This window comes from Rhinolophus ferrumequinum, chromosome X (genome assembly GCF_004115265.2).
Source record: "Rhinolophus ferrumequinum isolate MPI-CBG mRhiFer1 chromosome X, mRhiFer1_v1.p, whole genome shotgun sequence".
Lineage (NCBI taxonomy): Eukaryota > Metazoa > Chordata > Mammalia > Chiroptera > Rhinolophidae > Rhinolophus > Rhinolophus ferrumequinum.
The window spans coordinates 61,992,573-62,011,766 of record NC_046284.1 but is presented as its reverse complement, the minus strand read 5'-3'; the positions used below and the strand labels follow the sequence as shown (position 1 = coordinate 62,011,766).

The 19,194-nt window shown below is 34.6% G+C and overlaps 1 protein-coding gene across 1 annotated transcript in view; it reads left to right on the top strand.

Annotated features, from left to right (window-relative positions):
* Positions 1-19,194, top strand: part of LOC117026836 (protocadherin-11 X-linked-like) — a 788,660-nt gene that overhangs the window by 594,322 nt on the left and 175,144 nt on the right.

Here is a 19,194-nt window from a genome sequence, read left to right as displayed (position 1 = left end):
CCTACTGAATGGGAAAAGATACTTGCCAATGATATATCCGATAAGGGGTCAATATCCAAAATTTATTAAAAAGACTCAACTCCAAAAAAACAAACAACCCAATTAAAAAATGGGCAGAGGACATGAAGAGACATTTTTCTAAAGCGGACATACAGATGACAAACAGACACATGAAAAAATGCTCAACCTCACTAATCATTAGCGAAATGCAACTAAAAACTGCAAGAGATACCACCTCACCCCAGTTAAAATGGCTATCATCAATAAATCAACAAACAACAAGTGCTGGTGAGGATGTGGAGAAAAGGGAACCCTTGTGCACTGTTGGTGGGATTGCAGATTGGTGCAGCCACTATGGAAAACAGTATGAAGGTATCTCAAAAATCTGAAAATGAAACTACCTTATGACCCAGCAATTCCACACCTAGGTATCTATCCAGAGAAATCCAAAACTCTAATTCAAAAAAACTTTATGCACCCCTATGATTATTGCAGCACTATACACAATAGCCAAGACATGGAAACAACTGAAATGCCCATCAGTAGATTACTGGATTAAGAAACTGGTACATTTATACAATGGAGTATGACGCAGCCATAAAGAAGAATGAAATCTTACAACTTGCAACAGTATGGATGGACCTAGAGAACATCATGCTAAGTGAAATAAATCAGACAGGGAAAGACAAGTACAATATGATCTCACTTATATGTGGAAACTAAAGAAAAGAATAAATGAATGAACTAATCAGAAACAGTCTCAGAGGCATAGAGGAAAAACTGAGGGTTGCTAGATTGAGGGGTCGGGATAAGGGGGTAGGTGAGGGAATTAGAAAACACAATCGGTAGCCACAAGATTGCTCTGGGGATACAAAAGTCAATTTGGGGAATGTAATCAATAATGTTGTAAAGATTCTGTAGGGTATCTGATGGACACTTGTCTCGTTAGGGAGACTACCTCAGGGATGATGTAGATGCCTGATCACTGCACTGTACCCCTGAAGCTGAAGCTGAACAATGATGAATGTCAACTACAATTTTATATATACAAGAAGTAGAGTACAGCATTAGGAAAAGAGACAGTGGAAATGTAATGGCTGTATGCGATGTCAGAGGGGTAGTAGATGGGGGACAGGGGTTATCAATGTGTGAGGGACATAAATGATAAATGTCTAACTATTACATTGTTTTGTACACCTGAAACTAATAATTTTATAAAAAGGTAAAAAAAAGAGCCAATTGGTAAAATTTCAGGAATCTTGCAAGCAAATTGTTAAATTTAGCCATTATTAAATATTAATTGTATAATCTTACAATTAAATAGAAATATTTTTAAAAAATAGTCGGTATCTGATCATGTTGACATCCAGAAAATATGGGTCCTTCAGTCCTTTGAGCATTAAAAGTACTTCACATTTGACTAATGGAATCTTTAAATAACAACAGTATATACAGGCCATGATTCCCATGATCTCTCATGTCATGAGGTAGGGGGATTGTGCACGCTGGGGCTTATCTTGCCATCAACTCGGCATAATTACTTCATTGATAATAAACTGGAATTGAGGGTTTTTTCCCCTAATCTATCAAGAACAGCAAGACAAGTCCTGACATTTCAAAGTACCCCTAATTCCTCAGAGCCCCATTTGAGAAAAGACATATCACTAAATAATATACAGCACTCATCTCTGATGGTCGTTATTATTGTAGGTGGTTAATGTAGGCCAGAGGGGAGAACAGCGGAAGAGAATGTGGGCAGTGTATAATATTATTTCAGGGTTCTGAAGTGATACAGCAACAGATATAATAACTCTATTCACATAGAAATCTAATTAATTCCCAGACCATGCTGATGAGCCATCATTTTAGCTGTAGGGCTCATTCACACATTTAACATACAGTCATTGTTGAACTAACACATGACTTGTTTTAGGAACTGGACCACACAAAGCAAAAGCCAAAATAGCTTCAAAGAGTCTTCTCTCTCTCTTTCAATCCAATAATTGAGAATTATGCCATGTTTTCTTTATATTTATATGTAGGATCATATTTACATTTCTATTTCAAACCTAATCATATGTTTAATTCATGTGATGCACAGTTACTTGTTGTTTACTGTTTTTTATTACAGAGAGGACTACTTTTCAATAAAAGTAGTATATTTTAAATTCATAGGTAGGTATAAATTGCACATGTCTTACATTTCCTAGCAAGACCACACACTCAGAAATTATGTTCTTAAGATCACAAATTGTCTGAATTGCAAAGTTAGGCAAAGTCTTATAAATTAACAAATAGTACTTATTTTGATTGAACTATTATAATCAGTACTCTAAACAAGGAGACTAGGGTAAGAGATGTTTGAGTTTAAGTATGTTAATTCAGGTGTAGCAATTGGCAGTTTGATATCATTTTTTAAACGAACTTTTTATTTTAAAGATGTTTTAGACTTATAGAGTTACTGTGAAGGTAAAACAGAATTCCTATATACCCTGCACCCAATTTCTCCTATTATGAAAATCTGCCATTTGTATAGCAAACTTGTTATAATTAATGAATCAATATCGATACGTTAGTATCCATACTTTATTCAAATTTCTCAGTGGTTAGCCTCACGTCCTTTTCTGGTCTAAGACCCAATCACAGATACCACATTACATTTAGTCTTTTGGCTCCTCTTGGCTCTAACAGCTTCTCAAGTTTTCTTTGTTTTTGATAAGATTTGCGGGATTATCGCTCAGGTGTTTTGTAGACTGTCCCACAATTTGGATTTCTCTGATGATTTCCTCACGATGGGAATGAGCTGATGGAATTTGAGGAAGAAGACTACAGGGGTGAAGGATTATTGTCGTCATACCCTTTCCAGATTACACATTATCCACATGACTTATCACTGATGATGTTGACCTTGATCACTTGACTGAGGTAGTGTTTGTCAGATTTATACACTGTAATGTTATTCCTTTATTCCTTTTCCATGTTCTTCACAGCCCATGCCTGGGGAGTTAACGCTCTACTTCTTGGAAGGCAGAGTGCCTACATAAATTATTTGGAATTTTTCTACAGGAGAGATTTGTCTCTCATATCAAATCAATAGTCCCTAACTATTTATTTATATTCAATCCTTTATATCAGTATGAACTCATAGAAATTCAGTTTTTTTTCCTTGGGTTATAAATCATGCTACTTTATTTTCTTGATCAAATCATTCCATCTTTGGCCACTAGGAGCTCTTTGAAGTTGGCTTTTGCATTCCTTATATATATATACTCATCATTGTTGCTTTTTCAGCCACAAATTTCCTTAATTGTTGCACAACAGATGGTCAGGTATCTTTATTTTTTGTTTTATTTTCTATTTCATTTCAGTCTGGGACATTTCTATTGACAACTATTCAAATTCAGTGATTCTCTCCTCAGCCACACCCAGATTACTGATCAGCCCATCAAAGGTATTCTTCATTTCTGTTACAGTGGTTTTGGTTAAAGCATTTCTTTTTGGTTTTTCTTAGAGTTTCCATCTCCCTGTCTTCAGTGTCCATTTGTTTTTGCATAATGTCTACTTTATTTCATTAGAATCCTTAATATATGAATCATAGTTATTTTAAATTTCCTGATTGATAATTCCAACATCTGTGTCATACCTAAGTCTGGTTCTTAGGATTTCTTTGTCTCTGCAGACTGTGTTTTTGCTTGTCTTTTGGCATACCTAGTTACTTTTTGTTACAAGCTAGACCTGTAGTATTGGGTAATGGTAACTGAGGTAAATAGGCCTTTATTCTAAGAATTTATATGAATCTGGTTAGGATTTGGGCTGTGTTTAATATTTGCTGTACCTGTAAGTTCCAGAGGCTTCAAATTCTGCTAACGTCCTTGTTTTTGTCTCCCCTGTTGACACTGGGCTTCCCTAAGTTCTCCTCCTCAAGAGTCTGTCTTGCAACTCTTTCAGCTATAATGCAATACTGTTTTACTAGACCATTTCCAATGCGGTTGGTTGTGGTGGTAAGGTATGGGGGAGTGGAGCGTTCTATAATTTTGGGTGTAAATTTTAATCTGTTTAGAGTATCTGCATCTCAGAGCTGTGACCTTCACAAGTGTTTCTCAAGTGGTATAGTGACTCCCACTGCCCCCACCCCTGGCCCGCCAACCTCGTAGGTGAGACTGGAAGATTAGAGGGGACTGGCATGGAAGAAATGCTCTTTTTTGGTAAAGCCTTTTCCCCTGGAGAGGAGGCTCTTGTTAGGAAAAGAGTCCCAATGTATTTCACGAAGACATCTCTTTCCCTTCGCTGCGAGAGCCATGAGGGTCTCTTCCCAGATCTTCACAATGAAACCTGGTGGGTTCATGGAGGCACAGTCTATGAAATTGTGAGATCCTCCCCAGAGATGCAGGTCCTCAGGAGTTTCTCACTCTCAGGATAATCCACACTTACCCTCCAGTAATTTGTCAAAATTACTATTGAAGTGTTTTTACTAGTTTATGACTCTAGCGGCTTCTACTCCAGGTATGCCAGGTGTGTCACCACTGGTTTTGCCTGTCTCTTCTGATTTCAGGTTGGCGGTTTGCCCTTTAACTTCAGTTCTCTGACAGGTCCAAGAAAAGTAATTGGTCTTTACCTCATTCAGATTTTTCGTGTTGTAAAGGCTGCAAGCGCTGACTTTCAAGTTCTTTACCAATAGAACTTTACCAAAAGATCTTTCAAGTTCTTTACCAATAGAAAGTGGAAACTGAAAGTTGTCTTATAACTTTATAATTAGTTTAGTGAAAATACATTTTTATCAAATTTTACATTCACTCACAATTTGATATTATCACTTTTCACTGTGCTACTTATTTCCATCTTCTCGGATAACTTGTTTTGTATTCCTGCATGTAATGCAATACTTGAAACAACAATTTAAAGAACAAACTATAGAATAGTATTATCTCTTCCATAAAAAGCTCAAAAAGTGAATTTTTAAATGACTTGTTTATTAAGCTACCACTATCTTTTGAATATAGTTACTTTTATGTAATGTGTCTTTGCTTTTTGTTTGGAACAGATATAATATGACAAAACCTTAAGATAGATTTAGAAATACTGATCAGAAAACTCTATGTAACTTCAAAAGTTTTAAAAAAATCAGTCTTTGTGTCTACAAAAAATTTAACCACCAACATTATTTTCATTAGTTTTTTCTTATTTATATGTGCCTCTAGTTAAGAGGTGTTCAATGTAAATTGCCAATAATGGGTAATCATATATTCGGTTTGATCATTGTTTGTACATTTTCTTTGTTGTTGTTGAAGCCTAGTTTTATTTTCCATGATTCAGCTAATTTATTATTGTTTCACAAAGAAATTTGTAAAGATTATAATAGTCTTTGATTATTTTCTACAGCATAAACAATGCAGAATTTATTAAGAAGAGCTTGACAACCTTTGGATCTATATATTTTTGTCAAACTGAGGCTTACAGAAGTTAAACAGGTTGCCCGTGTTACACCCTTAGAACATGATGGAACCAATAGACCTTCTTTTTCTAATATCTTTGTTGTTAACTGTTATGTAAACCTGACACAAATGTGTTTGTTTACAGATTTACTACATCTGTATATACACACTGTTTATGAGTTGAGCAAGAAGAAATAGAGTTAAGACATCACAGACTGTTTCAGATAATCCTTATTTTTTTCATTCTAAAAGGTTACAGCTTTCCAACACAATCAATCACTCTTAATCAACATGAGTCACATGGCTGTACCAATATTACCTAAAGTCTTGGGTCCTAGAATGAAATTCTTATCCAAAAAAAAAAAAAAAAATGGCATAAACAATCACAGTGGAATTTTCATGCTCAGCCCAAACCAGTGGCCTCCAAATTGAAAAATTGATTTCCAGAAGGCAATTATATTATAATCTCAGCATTTATCTTTGGGTACAGTGTACAATTTGTTGTTGTTTATTTTACTGTCTACTTCTGATCAATAATGCTAGATTGTAGAGGAAAGAAGGTATTCTTCACAAACATGTGGCTTTGGAATGAAATACAGTCCTCTTCAAAACGTTGATACACTATTTTAGCTTTTGTTTTTTCTCAGATACTATTGAGTGCAAGATTCTATAACTCACTAATAATTCCCCATTCACAGTTCATCGCGATGAGAGTGATAGCACCTTCATCAGAGCTGAGTTACACTGCTGCTCTCAGGAGGACCAGTTAACTTCCTAGAAGAGATGATTTATCTCATAGCGGTGGACATATGTGTGTCTATGATTTTATCCTTTTTAAGTAATTTCTAAGAGCTCCTGGACCTTTATTCATTATATTAATGTATCTTTATGTCACTAACAGAACCTAATTTCTCCTTCTTAATATGAAATTGACTACTAGTCCCTTAATGAAAGTACATTAATTGTCCTTTCTGAATATTAAACATATTTTCAAGAAAAATAATAGTATTGTACTGACTCATAAGTATGAGATGAAGAATTTTCAGATATTCTAAAATATAGGTCAGCATTCATTTGCATGAAAATAATCAAGAACACACAGTGTAGACAACTTGAAAACGTTTCTAATAGAAACTATTTTAGTGACTTTAAAGCTGAATTGTATGGAATTTTAAGAAAAGAACAAGAATTTATGTTTATTACTACAGTGAGAGCTATGTTTGGCCTATTTAGATACTTCACTGACTAGCAATCATGTAAATGTGAATTCCAGGACACAATTTATGCTGAATGTGTTTTCACTTAATACGTAAAATAGCCTAAGTTTCAAATTCCACAATTGAAATATTCACATTCTGCAATTGATTTAATACAAAATAATATTTTGTTTCCCAAGCTTTATATTATTAGGGAAGATTAAATGTACAGTTATTTTTCACTTTGTATGATTGGAATAATTTCTTTGATGTGTGTGTATAAGAAAGTAAACATTGTTTTTGTTTTTACTTCACACTGTCCTGTACTGAATATGTGTATAATGAAGCTTCCCAAGTGATTTGAGTTCAAAATATTTCTAGTCTTTTCTAACCAATTAAAAGCCACAGGTATGTTGTCAATGTGTGTGTGTGTGTGTGTGTGTGTGTGTGTGTGTGTGTTAGGGTGTATTTGTTTCCTTATGTCAACTTATCAATATTTACTGTATAAAACTCCTGTACATTCAATTAAAAAGAGAAGGAAAGGAAGACAATATGTTTAAAAAGATCTGAGCTTAGTTGATAGTGGAAGTTAGAAAGCTGATTCCTTTTGTTTTGTTTTGTTAGAGTATATTTCTCTTTGAAAACATTAAACCTGGCCATTAAGTTATCCTAGTAACTGAATATTTGTTAAACATGGATAAATGTTGTAGATTATTTATTGTGTTTTCAGAATCCAAACCACATTAGTGGCGTTTTTTGTTTGTTTAACATCATGTCATAATTATAAATTTAGTATACTGGACAATTACTTTATTTCACATAAATGCATCTCATTGATTTTAGCAATAAGTGAGGTGGGTGGCTGATAATAAGAGGCATTTTTAAGCTATTGTAGTACTTTTCTGAGTGATTGTGTAATGTGTATTACACATGGAATAAATGCCATCTGTAAGCAATTAATGATTTATAAAAATAAAGGTAACAATAAATCAAAATCAGAGTAGAGTTTAACAAATAAGTTTAGTTAAACTTTGAAAAGCAAATAAATATTCGTTTTGGCATTTTATGTGAGTTGATATTTCCAAAGTATGAATCGTTTATTTTCCATATGTATTTTTTCTAGTATAGTGCTAATGTCTTACCAGACACATAGCTGCCAAATTGGTATTATTCTTTTAGGTTTTAATAAATTCCATCAGTTTAGAGCAACAGATATGTGTTCTGCATCGGTCACAGTTGGCATGGCTCCCTAATGTGTCAGTATTTGAATAATGGATCCTCTCTATACTAGCCTTCAAACAATTTTTTAAATTACTTGCAATATTAAAATAAAATGTTATTCTAATTTTCTTTCAACAAAGACACTTACGGAATACCCAACATGGATTTGAAAAATGTATTTCAATGTTTAGGGAGCTCTAATCTATACGTATAATTTTAGTTAAACGTTATTTTTGCTCCTTGCTCACTTTAAATTTAAAGGCAATAATGACTAAGGTTAAGGAGACTATGAAACTGTTATAGCCTATGGATATTGCACAGGATTAGCTGGTTGCTTAATGTGTTTAATTAGTATTGAACAACTGCCAAATCACTTAGGCTTATAGCTATGGTCACACACAATTTTGCTTTTTTTCTCCCTTCCTTATTTTCTGTCTACTTCCTCCCTTATACAAAAGCCTGTTCTTATTTCATATACTGGAAGGCTAAGCCTTGAATAACCCACTCCTGGCATATTGATTTACTGCGTGTGCTGTGTTCAGTTTGCTTATTTTTAATATAATAGGCCTTTTTACCTAGTCCGATAAAGGTTTTCAATATGATGTTCAGTAAAATTCAGCTAACCTCCACGGAGGTACATTTGCACATATGTAACTACTTACCACCACCACTTCCAACGTGCTTCTGTTGCCTGAAGCCAGGTTTCTTCCCTACGTACTAGTCATTCTAATTTTTTATTTTTATTATTCTGTTTTAACACCTTTGCTATTACTAGTAGTTTTGATTAGTTTAAGTGTGTGAAATAATTACTAGTAAGTTTTGTTACCTACTGAGACAAAAATGTCAAAATAGAGCAAATTCTTAATTATCCATACAGCAGATAATCAGAAAGTATAAATAGCCAGACAATCACAAAAGTGTATCTGCATTTCAAATGTATTATGTGATCTTTTTTTTCCCCTGAGGCAGCAACAGATGTAACTTCCTGAATTTTTTTTTTTCTGAGAAATATTTTATTTAGAGTTTTGCTGTGATATTTAAATGATAAGTAATCCATGTCTTGGGGCTTTGATAACAAATTTTAGGTGTCTTCTGTCCTTTGATAATCATGAATTATTCATGGAGAAAATAGTGTTAGTGCAGTAAAGCAACTTTTGGGAATTTGTCATGCACTTTGTGCACACTTAGGGCGCTGTAAAATGATTTATTCTTACCCTCCTGCTTGCCCTTTCAGAACATATACAAATCAGTGTGTTGTTGGGAAAAGGAAATACTTCTGGCTTATAACTTGCGTTCACGTGAGAGAATATTCACCAAATCTGACTTTTATTGACTTTAAATACCAATTTGTAAAATAATGATAGATGTTCCAATTTTTATAGTAGTCACTAAGATCAAAGTGTTCTTTAGATAATCAGGCCAATAAAATGGAAGGGAGAAAGGGATTCTTACTTAACCTTGAATGACAGAAGATTAGTCCCCAGGAGATTTTTCATAAATTATTCATATTAGCCACCTAGAATGGCATCAAATTACCTTGTGCTATCTGCAAAAAGGACTTCAATGGCAATGACAGCTATGTAAATTTCATTTTTTAGTGCAATGTGACATATTTAGAATAGTGGGAAAATGGCACCAGAGGATAAAATTTTATGATCTATTTAGCAGGGGGTTCATAGCTTCCCACTTACTTTCCTACTGTCATTTCCCTATGGTTACTTACTGTCATAATTTATTTAATAATTTGTTTACTAGGGGGAAATTGACAGACAAATGCCGTTCCATGGACATAGGTTCCTGGGGCAACAAGCCAGATTCTGAAAGTACATAGTTTCTGCAAAGCCTGAAAAATTTAATAAGGGCTTTGCTTTTGCAATGTGAGTATTCCCGTATATATTCAGAGTAGATTACATTTTTAGAGGCAAATTTATATTGAAAAGACACCCAGTGCAATGGAGAGAGGAACACAATACCAAACAAAATATACTAAGAAAAGTAAATAAGTTTACAGATTCATTTTGAAAATTTCTCTGATAAAATATGTATGGCATTGTTCTCTCCCCCATTAACTTTTGAGACCTTTTACCAAAAGACTCTATTATAGTTACAGAGAGGCAATTTGATCACCATTTAAGTTACCAAAGCATGTGTGACCAAGGCTTTCACAGTTATCATCTCTTTATTAAATCTCAAATAATATTTATTTACCATGGCTTTCCAGATATTTTGAAGAGTTTCATATCTATTCGTCATTTGTGATTATTATGTTCATAATATCTTCTTCTTTTAAAAATAATTAAGACCAAAAATGTCATCTTTTTTGGAATCCATACATGTTGATTTTGAAATTGTATAGATTTATCCTTAACATAATCTCAATTTTTCAAGGGGCTCAAGTTGGGCCTCTGACAACTCCAGCTCCATATTAAAAATGCTTTGAGATATTTGAAAAACACTAGGGAATGAGATCCTGTAGTTTCCAAATTTTGTTTCTGATTCCCTGCTACACAGTACTAGATCATCCAGTTTTGATAAACCGATAAAGACAGTTTCCATGATCATACCTCATCCATCACTTGGCTTATATAATTATAGTGATTTTCATCAATTCTACGGAAATAGAATGAAATAAAATCAAATTGCCCATGTGAAAACAGGACACAGTTCAAACTCTGATCATCTTGTCCACAGATTTACTTTGCTAGGAGCGAAAGTATCATTACAAGTAAATGCAATATTTACTAAATCCTCTGTGTTGTTTCTTTTTATTTTGTCCCACCTCAGACTTTTCAAATAACCAGCTTCTGATTTCATTGTATTTTCTATTATTTTTGTTTTCAATTTTATTGATTTATGTTTTTTGGTTATTTCCTTCTTTTTGTTTGCTTTGGGTGATATTTTGCTCTCCTTTCTCATTTCTTAAGGTAGAAATTTAAAACATGGGAATGAGAACTGTCTTCTTTTTTAATCTGTAATATTTAATGTTATAATCTTCCCTCTAACCACTGTTTCAGCTATACCTTAAAAATGATGGTATGTTGTGATTTTATTTTCATTCTACTCAAAAGATTTCTAATTTCCCTTGTAACTTCCTTTTTGGACCATGTATTATTTAAAAGTGTTAGTTTATTCTTTTTCCTGTTATACTATTTTTTGCTTCATGTATTTCAAAGCTCTGTTGTATGAAATATGAATATATATGTGAATATATATACATATGAGTATATATACATATATATGTATATGTGCATATATACACATTTATAAATGTATATGTATGTGTGTATATGTGTGTGTGTGTGTGTGTGTGTGTGTGTGTGTGTGTGTGTGTGTATGTATTTGTTAAGTTTTCTTGGTTAATTGATCCTTTCATCATTATATATTTTCCCTCCTTATCCCTAGTTATGTTCTTGTTCTGAAGTCTACTTTTTCTAATATTACTATAGTCACTCCAACTTCCTTTTGATTGTTGCATGGCATATCTTTCTTCATTCTTCAACTTTTAACTTACCAATATATTTATAGTTAAAGTAGGTTTCTTGTTGACAGAATGTAGGTGAGCCTTTTTTTTTTAATTCAACTTGACAATCTCTTAATATATGTTTCAACTATTTATTTAAATGTGTTTACTGATACAATTGTATTTAATTCTATCATTTTATTATTTGTTTTCTGTTTGTACCATATCTTTTGTGTCCCTCTCCTTTTCTGGCCTTTTTTGGATTCTTTGAATATTTATTTTTCATATTGCAGTTTAATTTAGCTATTGAATGTTGCCTATATCTCTTGTATTATTTCTCAGTGCTTGCTCTGCTCTAGGTTTCATAACATATATACTTGACCTTTCACAGTCTTCTCAGAGGTATATTTTACCTCTTCTGTTGTATTATGTATTAATAGAAATAGAATGTATTAATAGAAACTTTACAACCATATAGGTTCCTTTTACTCTTCCTCACCAACTTTTCATTATAGTTGTCATGTGGGTTAAACATACATAAATTGATTTAGACAAGCATACATATTTTAAAGAACTTAAGAAGAAAACCAGTTTTATATTTGCCCGTGTATTTGCTATTTTTCATCCTTTTCCTTCATTCTTGAAAATACTCTTTATTTGTCTTCAGACACACCTCTAATTACTTACAAAATAAAATATTATATTTAAAAATTTACTTTTGAGTAAGAGATTTAATAAATTCAAGTTTCTATAATTTCTTTTTAGCTGAAAAACTTATTTTAGCATTTTTTTTTTTAGAGCAGGTCTACTAGCAATTTCTCTGAGTTTCCCTTTATTTGATAATGTCCTTATTTATCTTTCATCCTGAAAGAGATTTTCAATGGACATAAAATTTTGGATTCACAGTTATTTTCTTTCATCACTTTAAGATGCTGCTCCACTGTCGTCTGTCCTCCATAGTTTTTAATGAAAGCTCAGAAATGATTCAAATTATTGTTTCCCTAACTGTAATGTGTTGTTTTTCTCTAGCTGTTTTCAAAGTTTCTTTCATAGTCTATTGTTTTCAGTAGCTTGGTTATGATGTGTCTGAGCATTGTTTTATTTGAGTTTATTTGAGTTTTATTTGAGTTTATTTATTTGAGTGGTTGGAGTCTGCTGAGCTTCTTTAATCTATGGTTTTATGTCTTTCATCAAATGTGAAAGTTTTTAGCTCTTATTTCTTCAAACGTTTTTGTGTTAGGGGGTGTTTTTTTGTTTGTTTTTTGTTTTTTTTCACTGATCTCTTTCTCTTCTCCTTTGAGATTCTAATGACATATATTTTAGAACATTTGAGATCATCACAGTGTTCCCCAAGGCTCTATTTATTCTTTTTTTCCAACATTTTTCTCTCTGTGTTCTTCAGATTGTATAAATTCAATTGATCTCTCTTCAAGTTAATTGACTCTTTTTTCATCTCCATTCTGTTATTGATCACATTAATTGTTTATTTTTAGATATTGTATTTTCAGTTCCATAATTTTTCATTTCGATAGTTTTTAAAAAATAATTTTTACTACTATGAAAGAAATAGAAATTCTGTCTTTCCATTTATCTCATGGGCTGCTTTAAAATAATTGTTTGATAATTTCAATACCTGGTTCATCTCGGTATTGGTATCTGTTCATTTTCTTTTCCTAAGTCTTTAGAATTTGTCATATTTTCCTTAGTCTTTTTGTCAAATGTTATGCTGTATAGATTCTATGTGAATTCTCTGAATAACGTGGATTTGTCATTTGTTTGTTTGTTTGGCAGACAGTCGTTCTAGTCCCAATTTTTTCAAAAATCTCAATTTTGAAAGACTTTACTATGAAATTTGGGTTAATCCAGTACACACATGCTCCAGTGGTTAGTCTGAGCCTTAGGTTTATATCATAGTTTATTTCTCAAAGCTCCTTGCTATTTTGCTTTGGGTCTGTCTCTAGCTTGTGCAGCTCAGAAGTGAGCCTGGGACTTGTGTGGGTTTATACACAGAATTAGGTAGTCACTTTAATGTTTCTGTTTCTAGGACTTCCCTCACATTCTCTGACTCTTTTCTGGCTCTTTTGGCCAGAAAAACACAGTTTCTATTGGAGGTTTGGCTGCCAGCTACACACCTTTGCCCAGCTTTGCAATTGGGACCCTATGGGTAAATCCATGAGACAAAAGAGAAAAAAACATAAGGAGTATCTCGTCTTTGAATGGGTTGCTTCTCAATGTTTTGAGTCTTCGCCACAATCTGTTTTTGTTTATGTTTCAGAGCCCTCAGGTAGTTGCTTTCTAAATATTTTCTAGAGATATTATTTATAATCAATGGTAAACATAACCTATTCTGGGCTTACTACATTTTGGACACAACTAAAACCCTCTGAGGAAGAGGTACATCTCAGTCGGTGCTGATGTCTGATGAGTGCAGGGGAGGGTTCTGTGTGCCTAATACTCACACATTTGAGGAGGGGATGCTGGCCAACTGGTACTTGTGTCTCTGAGGAGGTGGATGTGCTGAAACTGGTTCTTCAAGTGTTGAAACTACTGCAAGCTGGTTTCAGCAGTGGCTTCTTGGACAAATTATTATTATCAGCATGAAGATATGAGGATGGGATAAATCTCAAAGAAGGGTTTTGAGAAGAGAAGTGGAATGATCTAATATTTGTTTTAAGATGATCACGCTGATTGATGTTTGGGGAACAGACTAAATGGGACTAGACCAAAAACAAGGAGACCAGTTATACAGTATTGCAATAATTCAAGTGAATTGTGGTTTATACCAGGATAGCAGCAGTACATGTGGAGGATCGTTTTCAGATTGCAGGTATATTTTGAAGGTAAAGCCAACAGAATTTCTTAAATATATTGGGTATACAATTTAAGAATAATGAAGGAATCAAGGATGACTTTAATTTTTTTTAATCTAAGGGTGTATAAGTTTGCATTTTTAAAATTGAAATGGTAATGGGGAGATGCAAGTTTGGGGTTAAAAGAAATTTGGGGGACCACATTGGCTCCGTGATGCCTCTTTCAGCTGCAAAGAAAGATGTTCAGTAGATACTTAGATATAGAAGGCTGTATTTTAGGCATGTTGTTTTGGCTTGGAGTTAAGAGTCTAGAGGTGGAATTTGAAGGCAGGAAAATGGATGCAATCACCTATGGAATGAGTATAGATGGAAAAAATGAAAAAGTCTGAGGACTGATTTTTAGGACTTTCCAACCTTTAGAAATCGAGGAGGTGAGAAGAAATGGCAAAGAAGACTGAGTAAGAGAGTTATGATGTAAGAGAAAAAATAAGATTCAGTGGGCGACTGGAAGCCACAGGATGAAATGTTTCAAGAAAGGGGAATCATGATCAAGGATATTAAATGTAAAGTCAAGAAAATGAGATATGAGAATTAACTATTTGATTTTTGCACCATGGAAGTTATTCGTACCTTGATAAGAGAATTTTCAGAATAGTATTGGAAGTGAAAGTCTGGATCAAATGGGTTTGAGACAGAATAAGAGGAGAGAAATTGGATACATCTGGTATAGATGATTATTTTAAATTATTTTTGAATTATTTTGAAGGGTTGGCTAAAAGGGAAGCAGAGAAATTGTGTGAGTTCAGGAAAGGGTTTTTCAAAGAACAGAAATCAAGAATGTTTGTATTTTGGTAAAAGATTATGATTTTATTAACATTTTTTCTTTAAGATGTTGCATTTGTTTTTTTTTCCTACTTCTATGATTAAGCTATTAAAGAATCAATAAATACCTATTCATCTTAAAGTGTAATGGAATTGACCAAAATGTTTTACTCCTAATAAATAGAGCATAAATAATATTTATAGAGCTAGAAGGACGTTTCAGTAGTTCTAAACTTCAGGCATTGCCATGAGCAATTTGAAACATTACTGTCCTGTCTTAAAAGGGCAATGAAAGGTTGAGAAAACAGCAACCTGAAATGATTAAGAAATGGATTTTGATCAATTTCATGAATTTTGTAATAACAATTTGGCCTGCATTATTTTGGGGTTACATATTGTGGAATGATGTACAGAAGGTGCCAAAAAACTGTACACACATTTTAAGAAAGGAAAAAAAACTGTATTAAAATTGTAATAATATATACCGATAACAAAAGATGAATACAAGTCACGTTTGACTCCTGCAATTACAAGAGGTGCTCAGAGTGGTTACCAACAGTGTAATTTTATACAGATTTTTTCCTTTCTTAAAATATGTGTACAGTTTTTTTGGTATCCCCTGTATATATTTCACAATAAGGAAAATTTGCATCAAGCTATACTTTCATGGAAATGCTGAAAACAAGTATAAAGAGTGATATATCAAGGCTCAATTTCAACAATGTCATATCTAATATCAATGCTTACATACTGGTACATAAAATACTACTACTTTAGAAAATTATTAAATATTATTTGTTTAGAGCTATAAGGTTGAGAATATCTTGAAATTGTGGAAACCATATATTACTTATCTTTAATATGCTCTTTTAAAAGAGTATTTTGTCTTATAAACTAAATTGAAACTATTAGAAAAAATAACATAATTTTATTTGGAAGGGCCCCTAGAGGTTACCTAGTCCAAGCTTCTGTATTTATCAATGTAGAAAGTGAAATGCAGTGTATATAATGACTCACCCAAGGTAACACAGGTAATTTTTTTTTCGCTGTTGTCCAATTTATATATTTGCTTTTCACAGAGGCATGGGTTAATCATTCTAAAAATACTTTACATGTATACCAGGATTGTGCAAATAAACATATTGTGAATAATGAGGGAGCAAAAGGAAATATGTTGTAGGTTTGAAATGGGCTGTATGGTACAGAGTAGGAAATGGTGCAAAGGCATTGGACGGCAGAGGCCTGTGACCTCCCCAGGGATCCACAAACCCCTGCTCTGGAAATTTTAGTTTCAGTGACTCAGATGAATAACAGATGATAGGGCAGGAAGGCTGTTCTATGGGACAGGGACTGAGGGATGGCAGTTATAGTTTTCTCTTTTCTCAGAGCCTGAGTCTGGGTCATAGTACTGGCTGCACCTCTGAAAGTTTCCTCTCCTTGGGATAGCCCTCTATAAAGACAGCAGGAGCACAACTAAGGAGCAAAAAACTTCTGTTCTTTGTGGGAGGTTGCAAAGTAAGGACAGTCCCGAAGACAGAGAGCACAACAGGCGTAGGAAAAGACGGAGCCAAAAGGCTGATATCATCATGTAATACTCGGGGTGGGAGCAGCTGCTTCTGGCATGCAGCACAGCTTTGAGCTTTGGCCAAACAACTGTGTCACAGACAAAGATTTAGGTCTCAGGGAAGGCAATTGAGAGACACAAGTCTGGATCACTAGCTGTTTCACTTGGGCCATGACAATGACAATCTCAGTTAGTTACTTTGCCTCCCCCCTTGCCCTTTCTTCTATGAAATCTAGCGTTTATGAGTAAGGTTTGGAGTGATTTTTTCCCCCAGGAAACCCTAGGTGGGACGCTTGAGAACGGGCCCTTCCCATAATAAGCTGCATGACATATTATTGCTGATGGAAACTATACTTCCAGGGACGCATTGTAAGTGGGAATATCTTTACTATGAAATAGTCTTGGCTAGGAACCTAGTGATGCTCAGAGAACTGAAAGAAAAGGCAGAAAATGTGGCCTATGTCCTGTTCATACAAGGAAAATGCCATATTATTAAGGAAGCAGAAGAAGGGATTATTTGTCAAGAACTTAGGCATGCCTTTTATTCAGGATGACTGGATATTCAGAGGGTGACCTGGAATCTCTTGTGACTGTTAGCACTTGCTCAGGGCTAAAGGGAATCCTGACCTTCCATGGCACTGTCTTTCCCATTAAGCCTGTATATACTTACAAGAATTCTGAGCATATGCTTGACAGCCTATCCTTAAAATCAGGTGAGTCTTGTGTAGTCAGTGGAGAAACAGGAAGAGCTCTTAACCACTTCACAATTTCAGAACAGAATAGAACGCTCCTCAGTTCATATGCCCTATGTGTGGGCACTTCCCAAGTATCTAGAAATGTTTATTGTGGTTGACAATAAGCAATTCCAAATAATAATGTTACCAAGACTACATAGATGATAATGGATGCCCATACTCTGGTCAACAGGTACAGGAAGAAGCTAAATGTGAAAGTAGTATTTACTGGTTAGAGAGAACCCTTGTGAAAATCTCCCTGAGTTTGCAGGAAATACTTCAAAATTTTGACAGTGGGAGACACTGGCATCTTTTGAGCATGGCGAAGCACGATGTTGCTCGTATGATTATTGGCCAAAGTCTTGGGAAATACCATGGTCATGCATTTCTCAGTGCTTTCTGCATGGCTAAGGATGCAACCAGTGTTGAATCTTTCTCTGATGAAAATATACCACATTACGCAGCTCTCCTGGCTCATGAGCTTGGCCACAACTTGAGAATAAAGCCTGATCACGTGGCCTGCTGGTGCCATGGCCGGAACATGAATTTATTACTGTAGTTATGGGCGTCAGCAACTGCACTTTTCCACTACTTTCACCAGCTGTTACATAAGCACAGAGGGGACTGCCTGTTTCCTAAAGCTTTGCTCCAGTGCTACTTTGGAAAGTCATATGGTGGGAATAAGAGAGTAGATAAAGGAGAAGAATGTGATTGTGGCAGTGTCCTTCATTGTCAAAAGGATCACTTTGCCTGCCCTCACACCGGCTAAAGAAGGTTCAGATCGTGCATTTCGATCCATTTACAAAAATTGCAAATTTCTAAAGGAACCACACCCTGCCACCTCACGGTGGATTAGTGTGGCTTCCGAGAATGCTGTAATGGTACCTCCAAGTGGTGCACACAAATGCCTAGAAGCAAGATGACACCCTTTGTGAATAACAAGGTCATGATTACCAGGGTCGGTGGCGAAGTCTTTGGGAAGGGCACAGAGGTTGCCTGGGCAAGTTGCTATAACTACATGAATACCAAGAGGGACAGGTCTGGAAACTGGCAATGAATCTAAGGGGATTTTTTAAGATCTTCAGCAAGTGCGATGCCAAAGATATAAAATGTGGGAAGCTGCTATGTGAAAATATCCAAAGTCTCCCACACATTGAGAAACATCAAACACCCAGTTCCCCATGTAAGTCACATGGTGTTGGGGTGCAGAGTGTTTTTTAAGCCATAGACAGGGATGGTGAGAAGGATGGTATCCCAGATTAGACATCTGTACTCATAAATGAGGCTCTGCATTCTAGGAATCTTCTCTTTCCCAAAAGGTTCAAGTTCTACTTATTATATTAGTCATTAATTCATTTGTTTGTTCATTTATTCTATAAACATATTTAGCACTTCCTGTTAGGTTGAACCATGTAAAATTGATATTCGACCATTTTCACCTCAAAAATGGCAAGTTCATATGTCTCAACCTAATTCAATGTCCCAGCATTGAAACCTACTTTGGAGTTCAGCTTGTAAATGACAGTTTAGAGTTTTTGATTAATCGAGTTTCTTTCAGTCATGATTTCTCCAAAATCTTATCATCGCCTGTAACTTCAAAAGATGGTCCTTAATTTTCTAGAGTAGGATGGTCCCTACTGCCAAGACTTCGAACAGCACTGACCATAGAAGAGGCTAGGATGTAGTGTATCCGAGGATCCCACTGTCACTTTTTTGATAGTTGTTGTCTTTACTTTTTCCGTATTTCCAAACCTCTTCAAAGACCAGAAACCCAGAACTTTCTTTGTCCAACCTCACAGACAGTAGCAGCAATGACAAGATCTGAGTAACTTGTTGCATGCCACCCTACGTCCCCCACAACCATGTAGTAGGGAGCCTAGAAGTGGATCATATAAATAATAACCTGGAATTATTTTTTTCTAGAAAAGGCTTAGACAAATCTAATATTCATCGAG